Here is a 6,359-nt window from a genome sequence, read left to right on the forward strand (position 1 = left end):
CTCAGTGCTGCTTGTCTGTATTGAGTGCTGCTGGAGGGCACAGAGTGTGAAGAAGGGAATTTGGTAAGTGAGGGAGTCCATTAAGGAGGGGACCTATAAATTAATTAAGAGAAAATAAATGAAAATTTGATGTGTCGTGGCTGCAGTATGTGGGAGCTCCTGGATGCTATGGCAACTACATTTGTAGTAAGTGTCTGCGGCTCAGAGCCATTGAGCTGGAGGCTGAGCTGCAGACACTGCGATGCTTCAGGGAGGGGAAAAGTTACCTGGGCACTTTGTTCCAGAAGGCAGTCACACCTCCTAGGATAGGGTCATCTGTTTTGGTCAGTGATCAGAGACAGGTGGGTGTGAGTGTGAGTCAGGCAGGTAGGAAATTGAGAAGGTGGGAGTGGAGGAGGCTGAGCCCTTGCAATTCAGCAACAAATTCATGCAGCTTGTGTGGCCAAGACCGAGGGCTGTAGTGTGGATGAGCAGACTGACCATGACACCATGGTACAGGAAGCCATTCAAGTGGGGGGAGAAAAAAGGGAAGTAGTGGTAGTAGGGGACGGTATAGTGAGGGTGATTGACACTGTTCTCTGTAGCAAAGAGTGAGAGTCCAGAAGGCTGTGTTGCCTGCCCGGTGCCAGGGTTCAGGACATCTGCTCAGGGCTGGAGAGGAACTTAGAGTGGGAGGGGGAGGATTCAGTCATCGTGGTCCATGCAGGTACTAACTTCATAGGCAGGACAAGGAAAGAGGTTCTGCATAGGGAGTATGAGGATCTAGGCACCAAATTAAGAAACAGAACCTCAAAGGTAATAATCTCTGGATGAGCTAGCAAAAGTGAACTGGCAAAGTTGGTTAAGGGATAGGTCAATAGAGGTGCAGTGGCAGACATTTAAGGGGATATTTCAGAATACACAGAATAGAGACATTCCAACAAGAAATAAAATTTCCAAGGAGAGTACCCACCATCGGTGGTTAACTAAAAAAGTTAAAGAAAAAGCATATAATTGCACAAAAATGGGTGGCAGGTCAGAAGATTGGACAATAGAACAAACAGCAAAGAACGTCTAAAAGACTAATAAGGAAGGGAAAAATAAAGTAAGAGAGAAAGCTGGCAAGAAATATAAAAACAGATAGTGATATATATATATAGTATATATATATGGCCCTTTAGAAAGTGAGTCTGGGGAACTAATAAGGGAAAATAATGAGATGGCAGATGAACTGAACAGGTATTTTGCATCGGTCCTCACCATAGAGGATACAAGTAACATCCCAGAAATAGCTGCAAATCAGGAAATGGAAGGGAGGGAGGAAATCAAGAAAATTATAATCACCAAAGAAGTGGTACTGAGTAAATTGTTGGAGCTGCGGGCTGACAAGTCCTGATCCGATGGACTTCATCCTAGGGTCCTAAAAGAAGTGGCTAGTGCGATAGTTGATGCGTTGCTTTTGATCTTCCAAAATTCCCTAGATTTAGGGATGGTTCCATTAGATTGGAAAATTGCCAATGTAACTCCTTTAGTCAAAAAGGGAGGGAGACAGAAAGCAGGAAACTACAGGCCAATTAGTTTGACATCAGTCATAGGGAAAATGATAGAAGCTATTATGAAAGATGTTATAGCAGGGCACTTGGAAAAATTCAAGGTAATCAGGCAGAGTCAACGTGGTTTTATGAAAGGGAAATCAAGCTGAACCAATTTATTGGAGTTCTTTGAAGAAGTAACATGTGCTGTGGATAAAGGAGAACCAGTGGATGTACTGTACATGGATTTCCAGAAGGTATTTCATAAGGTGCCACATCAAAGGTTATTGCAGAAAATAAAAGCTCAGGATGTAGGGGATAACATTTTTGCATGGAAAGAAGATTGGCTAGTTAACAGGAAACAGAGAGTAGGCATAAATGGGTCATTTTCAGGTTGGCAAGATGTAGCAAGTGGTGTGCCACAGGGATCAGTACTGGAGCCTCAACCTTTTACAATTTATATTCAATTCTGGGTACTGCCTGTGTGGAGTTTGCAAGTTCTCCCTGTGTCTGCGTGGGTTTCCTCCGGGTGCTCCGGTTTCCTCCCACACGCCAAAGACTTGCAGGTTGATAGGTTAATTGGCCATTACAAATTGCCCCTAGTATAGGTAGGTGGGAGGGAAATATAAGGACAGGTGGGGATGTGGTAGGAATATGGAATTGGTGTAGGATTAGTATAAATGGGTGGTTGATGGTCGGCACAGACTCGGTGGGCCGAAGGGCCTGTTTCAGTGCTGTATCTCTAAACTAAACTAAACTAAACTAAATGACTTAGTTGAAGGGACCGAAGGTATGGTTGCTAAATTTGCTGACGACACAAAGATGGGTAGGAAGGTAAGTTGTGAAGAGGACATAAGGAGGCTACAAAGGGATGTAGATAGGTTAAGTGAGCGGGTAAATATCTGACAAATGGAGTATAATGTGGGAAAATGTGAAATTGTCTATTTGTCAGGAAGATTAAAAAAGAAGCATATTATCTAAATGGTGAGAGATTGCAGAGCTCTGAGATGCAGAAGGATCTGAGTGTCCAAATGCATGAATCACAAAGAGTTAGCATGCAGGCACAGCCAGTAATTAAGAAAGCTAATAGAGTGTTATCATTTATTGTGAGGGGAATTGAATACAAAAGTAGGAAGGTTATGCTTCAGCTATACAGGGCATTGGTGAGACCACATCTGGATAACTGTGTACAGTATTGGTCTCCTTATTTAAGGAAGGATGTAAATGTGTTGAAAGCAGTTCAGAGAAGGTTTACTAGACTGTCTACACCTCGATCCCCCACCAGGACGGCTTGAGGGCTCTCCGTTTCTTCCTTGAACAAAGGCACAACCAATCCCCATCCACCAGCACCCTCCTCCGCCTGGCTGAACTGGTTCTCAAATTGAACAACTTCTCCTTCAACTCCACCCACTTCCTTCAAGTAAAAGATGTTGCTATGGGTACCTGCATGGGTCCTAGTTATGCCTGTCTTTTTGTGGGATATGTAGAACATTCCTCGTTCCAGTCTTACTCAGGCCCCCTCCTCCAACCCTTTTTCCAGTACATTGATGACAGTATCGGTTAAGTTTCTGGCTCCCGTCCTGAACTGGAAAACGTTATCAACTTTGCTTCCAATTTCCACCCTTCTCTAACAACTGGATCTGCGACATGGTCTATCTCCGACACTTCCCTTCCCTTCCTCAACCTCTCTGTCTCTATCTCTGGGGATAGGCTGTCCCCTCATATTCATTATAAGCCCACTGACTCCCACAGCTACCTCGACTACGCTTCTTTACAATCTGCCTCCTATAAGGACTCCATTCCATTTTCACAGTTTCTCCGTCTCCTTCGCATCTGCTCTGATGATGGAGCCTTCCACAACAGTGCCTCTAATATGTCTTCCTTTTTCCTGAACCGAGAATTTCTCCCACTGTGGTTGACAGGGCCTTCAACTGTGTCCGGCCCATTTCCCGCACTTCTGCCCTCATGCCTTCCCCTCCCTCCCAGAACTGCGACAGGGTTCCCCTTGTCCTCACTTTCCACTCCACCAGCCTCCACATCCAGAGGATCACCCTCAGCCATTTCCACCACCTCCAGCATGATGCCACCACCAAACACATCTTCCCCTTCTCTCCCCTGTCTCTGTTTGTAACCTCAACTCCACATTCCCACTTACTGCCAAGAACCTTTCACCCCCTTGCTTATCAAGAATCTATCCAGCTCTGCCTTAAAAATATTCTTCTTCCATCGCCTTTTGAGGAAGAGAATTCCAAAGACTCACGACCCTCAGAGAAAAAATTTCTCCTCATCTCTGTCTTAAATGGGCGACCCCTTATTTTTAAACAGTGACCCCTAGTTCTAGATTCTCCCACAAGAGGAAACATCCTTTCCACATCCACCCTGTCAAGACCCCACAGGATCTTATATGTTTCAATCAAGTCACCTCTCACTCTTCTAAACACCAGCAGATACAAGCCTAGTCTGTCCAACCTTTCCTCATAAGACAACCCGCCCATTCCAGGTATTAGTCCAGTAAAACTTCTCTGAACTGCTTTCAATGCAGTTACATCTTCCTTAAATAAGGAGACCAATACACAGTACTCCAGATGCAGTCTCACCAATGCCCTATATAGCTGAAGCATAACCTTCCTACTTTTGTATTCAATTCCCCTGCAATAAATGATAACATTCTATTAGCTTTCTTAATTACTTGCTGTACCTGCATACTAACCTTTTGCGATTCATGCATTAGGACACCCAGATCCCTCTCCATCTCAGAGCTCTGCAATCTCTCACCATTTAGATAATATGCTTCTTTTTATTCTTCCTGACAAAATAGATAATTTCACATTTTCCCACATTATACTCCATTTGCCAGGCTTTGCCTCCTCATTTATCCGATTGTAGAGCCTATCACACTGCTGGCTCTGTGTTTAGCATAGACACATGGTGCAGCCAGCCTTCTGTTCTTGAAGGGAAACTGCACTGAATTACAGGAAATTCCTGATGAATATTATTACTGCAATTGTAAACAAGGAAAATGGAACACCAGGGCAGAGTCCGGGCTCCAAGGTCACCAATGCAGCACTGGAGGTCTGACTGATGGAGGGGGAACAGGAGGAGAGATATCATAGTTCTGGGGGGCCGGGAGTCCCTCAAGCACAACCTTCAGAAGGGATTGGGAGCAGTGTGCCTGGGCGGTCAATTCCAGGCCTCTAGCCCTGAGGACCTGGCAGCAGTGCCACAAGAAGTCTAATGACCTCATGCCGGTAGTCAAAGCCAGCGATTGCATCCTCACATGCGATCTCCTACCCATCAATCCACCAACCTCTCACTCTGCTCAATGCAACACCCAGCCGTCAGCAGCCTAACATCAAAATACTCCACCTCTCTCTCACACGCCTACCAATGCTGCCAACCTCATGCCCACCTCTCACTGCCTCCACATAACTCCAGCTATTCAGCTTTGGCAGTCACATCGACCAAACACAGTGCAACACAATCACTGACATTCTACCCTCTCTCTTGCAGGACAAGGTGGCACATAGGGAAGGAAGCAGAGGGGAGCTGGCGGGAACAAGGACACCTTCATCTTCTGAACTCTACAAAGGAGGTTGCTCTCAGCATCATGAGGCTGGCGGTAACAGGGCCCATGGTATCTGGCATTGCCGAGAACATTGAGGATGATGGTATGTTCTTGCCGTATGCATCTTTTCATCACCCAGCACACCCTCTTCCCACTATCTTGCATGATGAGCAAGCTGCAAAGGGTGGCACCCTGGACCTCCTGTTTCCCATGCCACTATCCCTTCCCTCACTCCAACATTCCCCTTCTGATTCCCTGCTTTCAGACATCTAAGAACTGCTGCCTGCACAGCCACGGCAGCCCAAGGAGGAGGCGAAAGAGCACAGCACAGCATTGACGAAAAAGCCCTGTCACTTGCTCTGACACTCACAACCACCAGCTCAGATATTGGCATTGCATATATCTTAGATGGAATTACAGAGTTGGGATCTGCATGTTGTGATTCACCAGGCAAGAGTGGATTGCAACCACACCAGTGAGTAAGGATGGTTTGTTTACTAGAACTGGAGAGCGCGGTCACAAATGAGTCCTTCTAGAGAAGACCTAGATAAGGACTTCAATGGGATGGCATGCAGGAGATTGCTGTTGGGCATGCACGTTGAGATTCAGGCTGCATTGGCTGGGATGCCAGACAGCCTCCTGTCACTGTTGGGGAACATGGAGAAGTCTGGCTGAAACTTGACACAGTGCTTGATTCAGATCTTCCCCTGTCTGCAGCCTCTGCTCCATCTCCCAGTCATGCTGCAGATCCAGAGGCACTGTAACTGCAGCCCTCATACTGGTTATAGCCTTTGTGTGGAAAGATCACCTAATCCTCTGCCCTCCCGGTGAGGATGCAGCAACACACCCTGCCAAATCCAAGAATTTCCAACACCTTTAGTTTAGTTTAGTTTAGAGATACAGCACTGAAACAGGCCCTTCGGCCCACCGAGTCTGTGCCGACCATCAACCACCCATTTATACTAATCCTACACTAATCCCATATTCCTACCACACCCCCACCTGTCCCTATATATTTCCCTACCACCGACCTATACTACGGGCAATTTATAATGGCCAATTTACCTACCAACCTGCAAGTCTTTTGGCTTGTGGGAGGAAACCGGAGCACCCGGAGAAAACCCACGCAGACACAGGGAGAACTTGCAAACTCCACACAGGCAGTACCCAGAATTGAACCCGGGTCGCTGGAGCTGTGAGGCTGCGGTGCTAACCACTGCGCCACTGCTCTAGAAACGCTGCCAGAAACTTCGTAATAGCGGAATATTTTCAAAATCACCTTA

This window comes from Heterodontus francisci, chromosome 11 (assembly GCF_036365525.1).
Source record: "Heterodontus francisci isolate sHetFra1 chromosome 11, sHetFra1.hap1, whole genome shotgun sequence".
NCBI lineage: Eukaryota > Metazoa > Chordata > Chondrichthyes > Heterodontiformes > Heterodontidae > Heterodontus > Heterodontus francisci.